We start from the raw sequence: 18,105 nt of genomic DNA, 5'->3' as shown, positions 1-18,105 counted from the left end.
ATGCTGATAAAAATCCATTTTATTTTTTAAATTTATTTAATTAAAAGCTATTTCATCCTGAAAAATAAAGTCGCTGCGACCGAGACGAAATTTAAGTCTCGTTGAGAAAGAAAATTACACGAGTCACATCGAAACTTGAAAACGTTGAGAAAGGGGAAATTAAACGAGTTGTGGTCAGAGAGGTTAAGATAGGTCGACGATGAAACCGTGTCGGACGATTTGTGCGAGCGGAAGCAAATGCAACCATTGTGTCTGGGGGAGATGAAGTGAGTCGGGCCTTTTTGTCTTTTTTCGTTTTGTTGGTATTCTCGGGGTGGGGGTGGGTCGTTGGATTTTGTTTAAATTGTCATCGTGAAACGAACCTGTTGGAATACGGTTCGGTTGAATGTTGGAAGCGCATTCGAAAGTCAACACGAAAGTTCGTCATGGTACGGATGATTAAAAACACGTGCATATTTATTCAAACACTTAACTGGTAGTTATTTTATGAAAGTACGATTCGAGTCGGATTTTTGGAGAAGTGGAGGCGTCAGGGTTTTGAGAACAGTAAAGTACAATTCGAGTCGGATTTTTTTTTTTTTAAGAGTTGTCGCTTTTCTTTTAAAATGAAGATAGTTAATGTTATTTAAAATACGATTCGGTTGACTTGTACGTAAAAATTCGTCGATTTTAAATGAGGAATTTAAAATGAATTTCTGTTGTATTTGAAAAGAAAGTTGTCGCTTTTAAATAAAGTTAAATATATTGGAATTCATTATTGAGATGAGTTTTTATTTATTGCTGACTATTATCCTCATCTCAGTTGTTGTTTCACGACGTTTCGGCCAACTATTCTTCTGGCCTTCGTCAGGTGGTAACCGCGACGAGATAGGAACTCCGAATCTCCTAACTGCTTTCTCAGCAATTACTGCCTTCCATAGTTGTTAGTCCTGGATATAACCTTAAACTATATCCAGTGGTGAGGCCCCAGCTTGCAGGCTTTGGGGAGTGTGGAGCTACCCTTTAATTGCCACTGCTCCCAGGTCCACTCTGACCTGGAGTGGTAGTACCTGTTAGGGTCCCAACTATGGGTTAAATAGAAACCGACTTGAAAACAACAAATATATTCTGTTAAAATTTTTTTCTTAAATCTTTGGATTCGGCATTAAATAACCTGAAAAGGGTTGATGTGCCGTAAAACAAAACAACCAACCCTAGTTGTTGTCGTTTCACCACGTTTTCAATGAATTCCAATTAAATATATATACCATTCGGTACGGACCCAACTATGGAAGATCAGAGAATTAATAAACGTGGATTTATAAGACCAAAAAATCCAACCTTGATTGCCCTTCGGGGCGCGTGGCACAGTGGATAGACGTTGAGTCTCTACAGTTCCAGGTGCGCATTGTCTGAAGATAGCAGTTTCAATCCTACCCAAATCCGGCCAGAGGCTTACTTGGCCTAAACGTGGTGAGACAACTATGGAGACAACAACAACTATGGAAGGCAGTAATTGCTGAGGATGCAGTTAGGAGATTCAGAGTGCCTATCCCGTCGCGGTTACCACCTGACGAAGGCCAGAGAGATAGTTAGCCGAAACGTTGTGAAACAACTATGAAAAAAAGAATAATAGTCCGCAATAAATAAATAAAGTTAAAGTTCGATTCGGTTGGAAAGAAGTCGCCTTTGACCGAAAAAGTTAAAATGGGATTCGGTTGGATTTCCTAGAAAAAGTCGTCGCTTTAAAATGAATTTTTGGTACTAATGCACTTATTGATCCGCGCAATTTTTAAATAGTACTTTCAAGTTTAATTACATTTTTATGATATCTGTTTTTATTAAATTGTAAGGTTAAAGTACAGAATAGGTACAAAACATTCTCCCCCTCTCCATGTTAAGAATGGCTTTCTATATAACTTTGTTATTTAGGCACCGCCAAAACTGGGGGAGCAGGCAAGTACTTTTTGACAGACCATCTTTTTAAAAATCTACTAAAAAGCAGGTAATTATCCAATCAATACGAAATTTTCAGCGATTATTAAGAGAAGAATGAACTTTATAACAGTGTACTTATTTTTCATAAACAATATATATATATTTTGTTGTTGTTTACAACCCCCCTCCCCTTGTTTTGAAGGGGTTCCAAATATGCTTAAAATAATCATCTGAAACTGAACAAAACATTGTGTTGTTGTAAGGGACGGGATTATAGATTAAAAAACAATTGTTTGCATACCTTATTTTGATGTCTGAATATCAGAACTTCGATTGTGTTTAATTATCCCGCTTTTGAGTTTTGAAGTGTGAAATTCAGTGAATATGTTAAATAAAATAATTTAAGTTAAGCAAAACAAAAAAAATTTTTTTAAATATTTATACGAAAAAAGCCATTTCAAAATCTTTGATAAATAAATTAACAAGTTCTTTTTAGCGAGCCGAATAATGCATGACCATTATTAAACAGGGCATGCTTTGAAGAATCGATACAAAAATAATTTGATAAATATTGTGCCCTTTGTGTTAAAAATATCATTTTTTTTTTCGATCCAGTTTGGAAACGTTTGCCGCCTTTCGACTACGATGGACCAAAAGCGCTGAAATATTTTTTTTTTTATTCTGCTTTAAATTGCCCCCCCCTCCCCATTTTGGAGAGCCTAGCCCCCATACACATTAAAAACCAAACTCATACAATTGGTCACCCATCTGGTACTGGCCAGCCTCAGCGTTAATAATACATTGAAATTTTCGTCACTGAAAATTCTTTTCTTTTTTGGTCTTCCGTAGTTTGCTTTTTATCAAGTACAAATGTAAACAGAGTAATCCTCGACTCGAAGTAACTGGTTGTCTATATGAATAAGTGGAAGTATTTGAAATCCAGGTACTTATATTATAATATTTTTGCATATTCTCGTAGAAAATCACCCTAAATCTTAGTTAGACAAGAAATAAACAAATTAATTCTTTCAAAACCCTTTTTTTTTCTTTTTTTTTTTTTTTTTTAACTATTTATATACATTTTTTGTGCAAAACAAAAAACCCCAATTGTTAACTTTTAGGGAAAATTTAACATTTCAAATTTAATTAAAAATAGTAGAAAATGTTTTACATTATTCTGCTTTCTATATGATAAAATTCAGGGTTTTATCTTTCTGGAAAAAAAAGTTACTCAGAAATAATGGATTTTAATAAATGTAATTTCGTTTTAAAAATCAACAACTTGATTTTTCGGCCATTTTGGCGGTGCCTATTATTTAAGCACGGATCAATAAGTGCACTAGTATCGAGTTTTTCAAATAAAATTCATTTTTTTTTTTTTTTTTTCTGAAAATATCCTCGTTTTAAATGAAGAATTGGAAATGCGATTCAGTTGTATCGTATAAAGGACTCGTTACTTTAAAGTGAGGGCTAACTGTGTCTAGCCGAGTAGTGTGGGCTAGTAGAGACTAGCAAGGTTTTAAGTTCATGAGGTGATCTTTAAGGATCGGTGGGGGGGGGATGTGATTTACATATTAATGAGGTCACACACCAAAATGGGTAATATAAGGCCGGAAGTCAAGGTGGTGGGAGTCTAGTTCGGGAGAACAGGAGAACTGAACGGGTTTGAACGTGGGAGTCTAGAACGGGAGAACAGGAGAACTGAACGGGTTTGAACGGGTTTGAACGTTCGAATGCTGACAGGAATCCATTTTTTTAATTTTTTTAAATTTTTATTTTTTTTATTTTAATTTTTTTTTTAATTATAAATTCTAATGTTGTAATGAGTGAAAATGTCTGAAAAATTTAAACTGGCAGCCGACTCTCTCTTTGAGGCGGTAAGTTTGGGAAAATAAGTTATAAAAAAAAAAATTAAAAAAAAACAAAAAAAACAAAGTACTGTTAGAAACTCGCTCAATATATAAAAGTTACCGTGACATAGGCTGACATTTATTCGGCGGGTTTTAAACAGTGTTTTGACTGTTTTTTTTTTATTTATAATTCCTTTTCCCAAACTTACTGTCTCCGAGAGAGAGTCGGTCGCCATTTTGCATTTTCCAATACATCGGTAAACACTGTATGTCTTTCGAGCCGAATAAACATGTTAGATCAAATAAAAACACTAAAAACATATCCAGTTAGGTAGAAAAGTAACTTATCTTGCCTTTGATAGCATTTATTTGTTCTATTTGTTTTGTGACAACTTTTTCGAATCTGTGTACGGTAAAACAAACCCCAATTTTTTTTGCACCAACCTAATACCACACGTTGTCATTTTAATAACTACTACACCTTGGCCAACGACCCCACCCCAGCTTCGTTTCGTATTTCTTTGTTCTACTTCCTCTTTTTATTCCCTTAAGTAATCCAATTTATCAAATTTCCACTATTAATGATTACTACGATATTGTCAGATTGACTAATGTACACTTGTTAATCCTTATCCTTGAATGGCCCCCGGGCTGTGATTAGTGGTGACACCTTGTAAGAAAAAAAAAAAAAATTCACACGAAGGTGGTTTATATGCCTGGCAATGCTCTTAGATAGGGTTTGTGTCAGAATGTCTTCAGAAAGTATCAATAATCAAAATAATCCAATAAAAGAAGAAACAGACGAGTTTTACTAAAGTTAACACCTTACACAGCCTAACATCACAAGTGTATTTGAGAAGTTTTATTATTACACAAGCCGAAAGGCCCAACATAAAATCAACAGTAGCTTCTTGGATATGACAGGGGCGTGTTCGAAATTAATGTCTGTTTAAAGCACAGTTTCTCCATGACACTTAACTTTTTCATTTTAAACTTAAATTCAAATCATTATCACCGCACAAGCAGTAATGCCAGACATATAAAATCAACATTAGGTTCTTTGATATGACAGAGGCGTGTTTGAAATTTGTTTCTGTTTAGAGCACAATTGAAGCATGATACTTGACTTTTGCATTTTAAACTTTAATTCAAGCATTTTATAAAATTAATAGGTTCTCTACAGTGCAATGTAGACTACAGTATATTGTGAACTTAGTCACTGCCAAAGATATGTGAAACTTCCTCCGGGTACATCGCAATACATCCCCAATTAGAGCAGGCAATCAATCGATTTGATTGAAAAAAAAAATGGGCTATTTCATCGATTTCGATAATAATAAAAATATAAACATATGAAAATTCGTTGATCATCCGTCAATCCCGGGGAATGTCGGGTCACCCTGCTTGTATTATATAAGTAAAACAGTAGATCTTAAATTACTGGTCATATAACACTGAAATTAACAGGAAATCGTACACCAGGGTTGGTCTATAACAAGTAAAACCTTTGTTTGGATGGAGTAGTAGGATGTACAGAAGTCAATGAGTTTAAATGCAAAATGTTCATTTCAACTTGTCAACAGATTTGTATTCGTTTGCGCATGCGTAAAACGAATCATAGCTAAAAATGAGTTAATTTTAACTTTTTATCTCTGCCGGGTTAGCTCAAACGGTAGGGAATGCGGATGAAGCACTAAATGTTTTGGTTTCGATTCTAGCTGATGGCACCCAAGTCATTTTTTTTAATTTTTATTTAAAAAAATTTTTTTTGAACTATTGAAATCGGTACTCTAAAACCAAGCTTCTCTCTTTACATCATCAACGTTCTGATCCCCCATCTGGCATCAGTAGAAATGAATGGCTCTCGTCTTGAGAAGGCCTCAAGTTTTGACAAGCTTCTGGGCTTGACCTTTACTCCTGATCTTAAATGGAACAGGTACATCAAATCTGTTGTCACGGCCGCTGGAAAAATGGTGGGATCCTTCTATCGATCCAGTAAATATCTCACTTCTGATGCAATTCTCTATCTATATAAGAGCCAGGTATGTCCAAGGATGGAATACTGTTGCCATATCTGGGCAGGAGCTGCTAGAAAGGACTTATCCTGCCTTGATAGAGTTCAAAATAGACTTCGTAGTCTTGTAAGAGATATCCTTTTCTCTTCCCTGCAATCTCTATCTCATAGATGAGATGTTGCGAGTTTGTCTCTGCTGTATCGTTATTTTCATGGAAAGTGTTCGGCTGAGCTTCAATCTATGGTCCCCCCCCTTGCCAAACTTTCACAAGAAACACTCGTCTAGCTGAAAACACTATCAATAATCCCCCCCCCACTCTTTATCTGTGCCTAAACCTAAACGTAGATTACATGAAAAAAGCTACTTTCTTAGAACTGCACGCCGTGGAATTGTCTTCCGTTTTCCTGCTTTCCAGCTGACTACAATATGGTTGTCTTCAAGTCTAATGTAAACAAGTTCTTGATGAGCCGTTCCATATAAGTTAACAAATTTACCGAATTTCCATTACTAATGATTACTATATTGTCCAATTTCTACTGTACATTCTTTAACCCTTATCCTCGAGTGGCCTCTTGGCCTTGATAAGTGGTGATGCCTATGTAAAAAAAAAATATAGATACATATATATAATATTCAATAGAGAATTGACTCTGCAATAATAAATACGAAATCTGCATGAATTAAAATATATTCAAGTCTATTTTACGACCGGCAGAATAGGGCCCTCCCACCTGCTAACATATATCTATTTCTAATATTGTATAAAAGGAATTTTGTCCGTGTGTGTCGTTCCCTATGGACTCAAAAACGATGTGTCGATTTTTTATGAAATTTCATACGAAGGTACTTTGTGTCTGGCAGTTTTCTTAGATAGGTTTTGTATCGGAATGTCTGCGATAAGTATCGATAATCAAAATAATCCAATTAAAGCAGGAACATGCAATTTTGACCGAAGTTAACACCTTACACAACCTAACATCATACGTGCATTTGAGAAGTTTTATTACCGCACAAGCAGAAAGGCCCAACATAAAAAATCAACAGTAGGCTCTTGGATATGACGGGTGCGTTTGAAATCAATGTTTCTGTTTAAAGCACAATTTCACAATGATACTTAACTTTTTCGTCTTAATCTTAAATTCAATATTATAACCACACAAGCAGTAAGGACAGGCATATAAAATCAACGGTAGATTCTTTGATATAACAGAGGCATGTTCGAAATTAATGTTTCTGCTTAGAGCACTATTGAAGCATGATACTTGACTTTTGCATTTTAAACTTTAATTCAAGTCCTTACGTAAAAATAAATTTATAAATCATTTAATCCTGGGCAACGTCGAGTCTCCCTGCTAGGACACATGTATGTTAACTGTCCTTTCTATGTAAATGTGCCCCCAGCGCCGCTAATGAATAAGTAAAAATTAGATAAAAGGCCCCCCCCCCCCGGGCGCATTTTTACTTAACAACTACCCTCGCACTCATTACAGTAATATATCTCTATGCTCAGCCCTACTTGTTGTTGGGACGACTTGTGATAAGGTGACAGCAAAAAATATACTTTAACTATTATTAGCGGGGCTACTTGACGTTGTCCGGGAGCATGGACAGCAAAATAAAATAGATAAAAAGGTGTATCTAACATTTTCCTTTAAATCAATATTCTTTTTCTGACCACTCCCTCTTTCTTTCTTTGCCCCCTCTTTATTTTATTTCCTCAGATTGCTCTCTTTCTGGCAACTGATTTACTATAAAAGAAAACTCCAATCTCTGTCCCTCCCCGTAAGACATTCACAGCAAGAACTCTTTCTACCTCCACTGCAAAGAACTTCAGTTTCTTCGTGTGTATACCTAAAAACCAAACAAAATTTCCAAGAACTTTACACCTGCGGAACACGTTACCATCAGACTGCTTCACTGCAGACTACAATATTTTCATCTTGAGTCCATAAATAGTTTTTGAATTATACTCTTGTCAGATTGAGTCCGTTCATCCTTTTTAATCCTCTCATGGTGTTTTTCATCATCCAACTGACAATCGCATTAACGGTTATGCTTGAATGGTTTTAGGCCCTGATAAGTAATGACTCATTAGTATAAAAAAAAAAATGAGATGACCTTTGCGACCACTAAAGGCTAATACGCTATACGAGGTGTCTTCAATAAGTTTCCAGACTTTTTTCTCATGAGCACTTTTATTGATACTCTTGCCTGCCTTGGGTAGGATTGAAACGACTATCTTCAGATGATGCTCATCTGGAACTGTAGAGACTCCACAACATGGGCCCCGAAGCTGGCTAAAAGATTAGCTGGATAAAACGTAGTGAAACATCAACTCCTATTGAAAGCAGTAATGACTTTTACAAGACCCAGCGGTCTTATCCTGTTGCGGTTAATCATCTGAAGAAGCCCAGAGGATGAGTTGGCTGGAACGTGGTGAAACAACTATTGTGAAGGTGAGGATAAGAGTCGGCAAAAAGAATGAATGCACAAGCGTCAGTTTTTTTATATAAAATATATTTTGGCTTAGATTTTATTTATTTACTAGCAAGGATACCTGAGCTTTGCACAGGATTTTATTGTATGCTTGGGCACCTATGAAGCATATAACAAAATCTCGACCTTAACCTTTGACCTTGAAAGATGGTGTGCACCATCTCTAGGCCAGAGACCATCATGTCGAGTGTCATCATGATTGATCCGGTGGTGTGTGCTGCCAGAGAGTATATATAAATATGCTCTGACCTTGAAAACTGGTGCCCACTATCTTAAGTGGGGACCATCATCATGCCTGATTTGGTTATGATCGGTCCAGTGATGTGGGCTGTAGGAGAGTTGTACACGCACACACAAACGCTACTACTTATATATATATTAGACTAGCCTGGTTGCCCGGGTGTTTGAAGGTGTCATGAGCAAAAAAAAAAAAAGTGGTAGGCAGGCTCGAAGCCGTACCGTGAAGGATAACATGAAAAAAGAAAGTAACGTCTTTTCTGTTGCGTCCATCACCGAACTGGAAGTGGCGAAAGTTTAAATTAAGGCTAATCAATCGAAAAGATGGGATGACTTTCAAAAATATCGGTGTAAAAGCGACCCCTTCTTGAAGAAAAGTGCCCAGTTGAGGGTGAAGGAATTAATGTTTTTAGCCAATTTTTCGATCATCTGAAGGGTTGTGCTTAAAAACGATACAGATCTCGTGAAAATCCGTTGCCTCTGTCGAAAATTTTAGGCAGATATACAAACATACATACATGCATGCATGCATACATTTAAACAGACAGGCGAGATTTTATTTGTGTGTGTGTGTGTGTGTGTGTGTGTGTGTGTGTGTGTGTGGATGGTAATATTTTGTTACAATTTTTTTTTTTTTTTTACACAGGCATCACCACATTATCAAGGCCAAGAGGCCACTCGAGGATAAGGGTTAAAGAGTGTACAGTAGAAATTGGACAATATAGTAATCATTAGTAATGAAAATTCGGTAAATTTGTTAACTTATATAGAACGGCTCATCAAGAACTTATTTACATTAGACTTGAAGACAACCATATTGTAGTCAGCCGGAAAGCAGGAAAATGAGACAATTCCACAGGTGTGCAGTTCTATGAAAGAAGCTTTGTTCATGGAATCTACATTTAGGTTTAGGCACAGATAAAGAGTGTGGGGAATTATTGATAGTTTTTTCAGCTAGACGAGTGTTTCTTGTGAAAGTTTGGCAAGGGGGGGGGGACCATAGATTGAAGCTCATTCGAACACTTTCCATGAAAATAACGATACATCAGAGACAAACTCACAACATCTCTTCTGTGAGATAGAGGTTGCAGGGAAGAGAAAGGACATATCCTACGAGGCTACGAAGTCTATTTTGAACTCTATCAAGGCAGGACAAGTCCTTTCTAGCAGCTCCTGCCCAGATGTGGCAACAGTATTCCATCCTTGGACGTACCTGGCTCTTATATAGATAGAGAATAGCATCAGCAGTGAGATATCTACTGGATCGATAGAAAGATCCCACCATTTTTCCAACGGCCTTGGCAACAGATTTGATGTACGCGTTCCATTTAAGATCAGAAGTAAAGGTCAAGCCCAGAAGCTTGTTAAAACTTGAGGCCTCCTCAAGACGAGAGCCATTCATTTCAATTGATGCCAGATGGGGATCAGAACATTGGTCAAGTACAGAGAGAAGCTTGGTTTTAGATGCATTAAAAGTAACCAGCCACTCCTTTCCCCCTTGTACCACGTGCTCAAGATCAGAGGAGAGAGAATCGGAGAGAACTTGGTCGTTTATTGTCTTAGATGTGCTATCATAAATGGTAGTGTCCTCAGCATAAATGTCTACAAATGATGTAAGGATGTGATTTGGAAGATCATTAATGTATATCAGGAAAAGAGTTGGGCCCAGGATGGACCCCTGAGGGACTCCAGCATTAATACTGTGGGCTTCTGATTTTTGCCCCTCAACTACTACTCTTATGAATCTATCAGAAAGAAATGATTTCATAATTAAGACCTTTCCAGCTATACCATAGCTAGAGATCTTGTGAAGTAAACCTTTATGCCATACCCTATCAAAGGCCTTAGATATGTCAAGAGCAATTGCCCTAGAAAGGTTGCCTCCATCGAGAGATTTGCTAATCCTATGAGATATAACTGTAAGCACATCTGCTGTAGATCTAGCAGAACGGAAACCATATTGAGTGTCACTAAGGTTATTTTTGTTTAGATGGTTGATTACTTCTGTATTTAACACAGATTCCAACAACTTACTCATGACGCACAGGAGACTTATTGGCCTGTACTGAGAGGGAGATGAGCGATCACCTGAATTCTTAAATACAGGGCATACTGATGAGATTTTCCAGGGTGATGGGAAGCTATTCTCGTTAAGACAACGTTTAAACAGTTTTGTAAGTATGGTTCTGGTTGAAGTTTTTTAGAGTACTATAATTGGAATACCGTCAGGGCCAGTTGCTTTATTGGAATCAAGGTTTTTGATTAGCTTGCCAACATCCCGTACAGATATATATACATCACATAGTGTGTTTTTTGATACAGGAGGAAATATTGGGGGTTGGCGGCCTTGGTCGCAAAGGGTAGAATTAGCTGCAAAGTTCTTGGCAAAGAGTTTGGCTTTGTCTGATGCTGACGAGACATAAAATATATTTGGTTCTTAATGAACTGGAAGCCATCAGCCTTTTGCAATGTTACCCGTTTTCTTTTTTTTATATCTCTATCTCTACAATTATAAAAATGCAGTTTTGTGTGTCAGTTCGTTCCTTCTAGACTCCAAAACAGCTGAACAGATTTTCGTTAAAATTTACAGAACTTTAGTGTGTAAGTTTGGGAGTGATCTTAGTTAAGTTTTATCTCAGAATACTCTCGATAATTATCGATAATCAAAACCGTTATTTTAATTTATCGATCATCACTAAAGCCATTTTTTCCATGCCGTCATTTGGCAACAATGATAGAACAACGGGTCGTGAAAATTCTACTGTGGATAGCATGTTTTTTTTTTTTTTTTTTTTTTTTTTTTTTTTTTTTTTTATGACATGGTCTGTAGGTTCAAACTCCGCGCCTAAATTTCTTAATTTTTTTTTTATTAACTGCAAAGAATTTTATAAGACTTGAAAATTTCCGTGTTTTTTTGCATGACGTGGTCTGTAGGTTCAAACCCGTGTTTAAATTTCTTAATGTTTTTAACTGGAAAGAAGCTCATATAAAACAATTTTATAAAAGAAACAGTAGGTTCTCTACAGTGCAATGTAGAATAACATATTTTGGGCTAAGTTACTGCATGGAGGCACGTGAAGCTTCCTCCCGGGCGGTTTCACGGATTTCGATGACAATAAAAATGTAAGAGTGTGAAATATTCGTTTTTTTCATCATTCAATCCCGGGCAACGTCGAATCTCCCTGCTAGTAAAATATATTTCGACCTTTCGTCTTAATGACTCATTTACGTTCTATTCGTTGATTCATGCTAACAAAATCAGTGTCGACACGAAATGAATGGCAACTCAAAAAAAAAAAAAAAAATGAATCACACAACCTATTAAACTTTTTTAAAATTATTTTTTTAATTATTTTTATTTTTTATATTTTATTTTTTAATTATTATTTTATTTTTAATTATTTTATTTTTATTTTTTAATTATTATTATTATTTTTTTTTTTTTTTTGAAACGCTTCCTTGCATCTCGATATTTATTTTGGACATGCTCGAGTTGTTTTCTGTGAATCATAACATTAAAAAAAAAAAAATTACACCCACAAACATGTACAAAAGGAAAAGAAACTGAAATCTGAGGAATATCGCCATCATTCCAATGAAAAAAGAACTAAAAAAAAAACAAAAAAAAACTACCTGGTAAATATACCCGGTGAAACAAGCGCAAAAGGAGACACAAACAATTGTACTTAAAGGGGATGGTTAGAATCTTAAAGATCTCTCTGTTAGAATATATGAGATAGCAGGTGAATGGCTAGTATCCACTAGAACAAAATGATAAATAAGTTTGATTTATTTCCCATATTTTAGATTGTTTGGTTTGTGCCAATTTTGCATCTTACAATTACGACACTTATGCGAAAAGGGAGATACATCTGTCTTTTTACGTAACTCTTGTGAATAAAAAAAAAACACACACACACACATACGTAATGCTTAAAAATGGGGTCAATCCAACTGATTGTATGGGGAATATGAACAAAGACCACCAGTTAAGATACACCAGAGAGTTATTTCCTTTGAGTGACACACACGCAGCGAATCCCAGCCTTGACAAGGGAAGGCACATTTTTACCCCTTGTAGGATGTATGTTCACTTGAGAGACTGAGTAGAACTCTAACCACTTCTAAAGTGAGTATCAAATTATTGTTTTTCTATATTGTGATGTTACTTTATTTTTTACGTTTGTCAACTCATAATGTAAATTTATGTACTTGTGAACTATTTGCGTTTATTAAGTATTTGTGTTAAGTATTTTTAGTTTCACTGAATCAATCAACTAGGAGACCCTTAATACTTACAACACGATAATCAGAAATATGAGAAACGAATGAATTTTATACATTACTAAAATTCTACTCGATAATTTTCCGTAATTTTTTGGTTTACACTAATATTTTCAACTAATAAGTACATCCACGAGTTTTCCAGTTATTTTATTTTGAAATCCATGTTTCACCTGCATATTTTTTTTTCCTCGCAGTTCTGGATATGACCTTAAACTATATCCGATGATGAGGTCCCAGCTTGCAGGCTTTGGGGAGTGTGGAGCCACCCTTTAATTGCTATTGCTCCCAGGTCCACTCTGACCCAGAGTGGTAGTACCTGTTAACTATGGGTTAAATGAAAACCGACTTCAAAAATAACAAATATATTTTATTAAAAAAATTTTCTTCAAAATAACTGGATTTGGCATTAAATAACCTGCAAAGGGTTGATATGCCGTAAAACAAAAACAACCAAACCCTTTCCTTGCGAATTCGTCAGACCCAACATATTTGTAACTCTTGGAGAGAAGGAGGAGAAAAAGCAAAGGTGTATTACTTAATTTGGCAGTTGACACATTTATATGTTTATGACTTTACTTTCGTCAGCAAAATAATTAATTGGACAAAAAAAAAAAAAAAAAAAAGTGAAACAAACCCTCATTTGGACTTTTTATCTCCATCCCCAAAGCAGCGACCTCAAAGCACTGGTGTCCCCCCCCCTCACTCGACGTAAATGCCCTCAACAAACCTGAGAAGCAGCAAAATCACACCCCTCCACTGTAGAGACCCCTAGATGCCTTCTACTCAAATAGCTTCTTCCCTCGATCTGCTAGACTTTGGAATTCCCTCCTGGACTCTTGCTTCCCTGACTGTTCTGACTTGCAGAAGTTTAAGAGTAATGTGAACACCTCTCGCTGCCCAACTCCCTACATAGTATACCTGCAAATCTCATTCCGAATAGTAATCCATTACGACTTAGTTACACTGTCTTTGTTTGGGATGAAAAAAAAATAAGATTTAAAAAAAAAACGAATTCCAACGTATAATTGGAGATATGAGTAAGAAATGAAATTTATAAAATTCTATTCGATAATTTTCTGTAATTTTTGGTGTACACAAATATTTTTACCTAGCAAGTCAATTTATCTACAAGCAGGGTCGGTCTTAGCTAGTTCTGAACCCTATGCAAAACGGATTGTGTGGGGGGCCCTGTGTGGGTAGAAATAGGGAATTGAAAATTAAAATTGGGGGGGGATGCGGGGCCTACTGCAGCAGCATAGGTTGCAGTGGCCTAAAGCTGGCCCCGTCTATAAGTTTCCCGTTATAACTAGCCTGGGTGCCCGGCATTGCCCAGGTGTTTGGAGGTGTGTGTTAAGCAAAAAAAAAAAGTGTTACTAGAACCCGTACTGCGAAGGAGGAAAAGAACGTGAAAAAAAAACGTGACGTCTTTGCTGTTGCGCCCATCGCCAATCTGGAAGTGACGTAGGTTTAAATTAAGGCTAGTCAATCGACAAAAGGGATATCTGCTAAAAAAGCAACCCCTCCTTGTAGAAAAGTGCCCAGTTGAGGGTGAAGGAATTAATGTTTTTAACCAATTTTTCGATATTTGTCATCCGAAGGATCGAGCTTCAAAACCATACCGATCTCATGAAAATCCATCGCCTTTGTCGAAAGTGTTAGGCAGACATACAAACATACATACATTTAAACACAGGTGAGACTTATATTATAGATATAGATTGCAAAATTTCGCGTGTATCAGAATATAAATCGGCATCATTTTTTCCTTCTTTTCCCCGCCAATCATTTAAATCCAACACATCATGTAGAACTTGGAAGAAGAGGAGGCCATTGATCATCGCAGCGCGAGATTACTTAAAAAAAAAAAAAAAAAAAAAAAAAAGTTCCTATTCGGACTTTTCCTCTTCATCTCCAAAGCAGAGAAACGTGTTCCAACAAGACAAAAAAAAAAAAAAAAAAATACTGGAATCCGCTTTTATTTTGCACGCACACGTGCAGAAATTTTACAGCGTCTAATTTAACCCCCCCTCCTCCTTCCTCTCCTCCTTCCTCTCCTCCTTCCTCTCCTCCTCCGGACAAAACGTTTAAGCCAACACGTGTTGTAATTTAAGCTGCAACATGTCATTCCCTGAAGTAGAATCCATTATGTTTCAGGACTTTTAAAATGTGGATTGTACAATTTGTTTGCTTTGGAGTACTATTCTCGTATACTCTGACTGGGCCCAAAGCGCAACAGATAAAGGTGTTGAGTTACAATCAGTTCTAAGTGACGGTCTGCAGTTGGTACTGACTACCATATCGTAGCTGATGAAACGAGAATAAGCAACTTTTGGATTAAATAAGGAGCATAGATTTTTTTTTTTTTTTTTTTTTTTTAATTCGTCCCAAACGTCAAAACGTACTTGTAAGATGCAACATTGCAGTGATGGCACAGAGGTTGGAGCTTGCTTGATAGTGTGGGGCCTGTTACATTTACCCCCCCCCTTTTTTTAAATATTTTTTTATACCCTTTCTAAGAGTGATAGACTTGTAGCAGACGCAGCAGCCCAGATGTGGCAACAATACTTTATGCATGACTGAATTGTGTGTGTGTTGTTTTTTTTACACGGTGGTCACCACTTATCAAGGCCCGAAAGCCACTCAGGGATAAGGGTTATAGAGATATGGAATACTGCTGGATATGAGTTGACTTAGGGTTTCCTTTCGGCAATTTCATAACTCTAGCTTCCCTTACTTTGTCAATCTTTATATCCCATAAGCGATATTTCTGACTAAAAGGAAGAATTGCTGTCTTCTGATTCTGAATCTAACCATCCAACACTTATCATTGCTATCGACGTTTGAAAATTTGAAGTTTTTTGGCTTCTAACATCAAGTGCCGGGAGCGATTTCCAATTTAACAAGTGAAGCATGCATGGTCCCCCGTGAGTGCACAATGAATGAGGCATAAAAAAAATGACTAAGTTCAGCATTGCCCCCCTCCCCTCCATTTAGCCCCAAAATTCCCCACGGACATCAAATCCTGGTGAAAATGAACAAACTGTGCAATTTTAGGCCTTAACATATGTAAATTTGAGTTCCGCAGCATGCAAAAAAAAAAAAAAAAAAAAAAATGACTAAGTCCATCATTTCCCCCCCCCCATTTAGCCCCCAAAGTCCAAGGCCCGAACATATTTAAATTTGAGTTCAGCACCATGCAAAACTGCTAAATAGACATACACAGAAAATTTTGGACAAATATGGTAAAATAGTCCCAAAAATGGAGTGTTTTTATTAGCCCTAAAAGAGACCCTGGGGCACACCCAATAGTTATTGCAAAGTCAGTTACAACTTTGCAGAAAGTTTTATAAAAATCCAAGGCATCATTTTTTTTTTTTTTCTTGATAAGCACAAAAGTGTCAGTTTTAACCATCTTAACCCGAAAGGCACCTCTAGGGGGACAACCGGAGTTTTTCCGGAAAATTCGTTCTGTTACTTTTTTACTCTTATCATGTTTAATGTTTGTGCAAAATTTAAAAATAATTCCAAGGCGTAGTTACTGAGAAAAGTGCGGGCAGACGAACAGACAGGGGTGAATTTACAGGTCTACCATCCTTTTGTCGGAAGACCAGAAACTAATTTTTATTGATAATTTGTTCAAACAGCCAGAAATAAAGAATTGGTAAAGATTAAGAGATCAGAATTTCTAAAGAACGTTCTAGGCAAAAAGAAATGTTTTGTCTGTAAAGAGAAATTAACATTAAAATATTTTATTTTTTTTTATCTTCAATTTAATTTCTATTCCATACTGATTTTCTTATGCGATTTACTGAATTTTCGATGAAAGAGTCCATTTTTTTTTTTTTTATCATTTGAAAAATATTCCCTTTCGGTTATAGCTAAATTAACTTCCGGTGTGGTTGCTACCGGAAGTAGTGACAAGGCAAATCGGTAACTCCGCTTTTTTTTTTTTTTTTTCTTTAACGCTTATATCTCCCTTGTGCATGTATTCTCTTTATATTACGTTTTTCCGATCGTTCTTTTTTTATTTAATATTCATTAAAAATTTTTCGGTCTTATTTTAATTAAGAATTATTGAAATTATATATATATATATATATATATATATATATATATATATATATTTTAAAGAATTATTGAAAACACTTTTGCGCTCATTTTTTTTTTTTAATTTTTTAAAAGAATTATTTAAAATCTTTTTAAAACTAAACCTAAACTTAGATTCCATGAACAAAGATTCCTTCTTAGAACTGCACGCCTGTGGAATTGTCTTCAGTTTTCCTGCTTTCCAGCTGACTACAATATGTTTGTCTTCAAGTCTAACGCAAACAAGTTCTTTATGAGCCGTTCCACTTGTTAACAAATTTACCAAATTTCCATTACTAACGATGACTTTATTGTCCAATTTCTACTGTACACTCTGTAACCCTTATCCTCGAGTGGCCTCTTGGCCTTGATAAGTGGTGATGTCTATATATAAAAAAAAATACGTTTTTTTACAATGTTGACATTTTTTTTATTTTGGTTTTAATAATTTAATTTGCCATTTTAATTTCAATAATTTTATTTTTATACTTTCATGAACTTCAATTTACCATTTAAAACTTATTTGTAAAATAAAAAAGCGTATATTTATAATTTTATATTTCATAAACATATTTATAACATTTAAAATTTAAAAAAAAAATGTTTATAAATTTTTTTTAAAGTGCAAATAAAGGCTAATTTGTATTGTATATTTTTCAATGATGTCCTTTTTTATATTCTATTTCGATAATTTGCCTCATAATAGAAATAGCGAAGAACGATGAAAGTGAAGGAACGGATTTTTTTTTTTTTTTTTTTTACAAGGTGGTCACCACTTATCCCGGAGTGGCTTCCGGGCCTTGATAAGGGTTATTGCAAGTACAGTACGTTAGTGTGAAGATTTAATGAAGTGTTTACTTAAGGGGGCGGTTCATTAGGAACAGAGTTCCACAGGCGTGCAGTTCTAAGAAAGAAGTTTTGATTAGCCTCATCACCGCTTCCGGTAGCAGCCACGCCGGAAGTTAGAAAGTACGTTTGCTGACTATAACCTCACTTTTTTTTCTCTAGTATAGGAAGTAAATTTCCAGCAAGATTATAACCAGAACCTCGTATTAGCGATTCGAGATTAAACCATTAAGCCCCAGGTTATCCACATGTGCGTGCTGTTGAATTGAAACTAAAAATAGCTTAGAATACACAAATTGAAAGGAAAAAGTTATTTTATTTAGAAAGCGAAATACCGATTCTCCTATAAGTAGGACACTGGTTACATAAGA

The 18,105-nt window shown here is 35.8% G+C and overlaps 1 protein-coding gene across 2 annotated transcripts in view; it reads left to right on the top strand.

The window, feature by feature from the left end:
- The window catches only part of LOC145258327 (unconventional myosin-XV-like), a 597,738-nt gene that overhangs the window by 15,779 nt on the left and 563,854 nt on the right, over window positions 1–18,105 (top strand). Inside the window, exon 1 of one of the 2 annotated variants that reach the window (XM_080116478.1) lies at window positions 12,521–12,644. The exons of the other annotated variant lie outside the window; for it this stretch is intronic. The gene's annotated coding sequence lies outside the window, so the exon portion shown is untranslated. Of the gene's footprint in view, window positions 1–12,520; window positions 12,645–18,105 lie in introns of those variants that run through there. 2 annotated transcript variants of the gene reach the window in all.

The sequence above is a fragment of the Euprymna scolopes genome, chromosome 33 (genome assembly GCF_053919585.1).
Source record: "Euprymna scolopes isolate OS-2025 chromosome 33, ASM5391958v1, whole genome shotgun sequence".
NCBI lineage: Eukaryota > Metazoa > Mollusca > Cephalopoda > Sepiida > Sepiolidae > Euprymna > Euprymna scolopes.
This window is presented reverse-complemented; position numbering and strand designations above follow the sequence as displayed.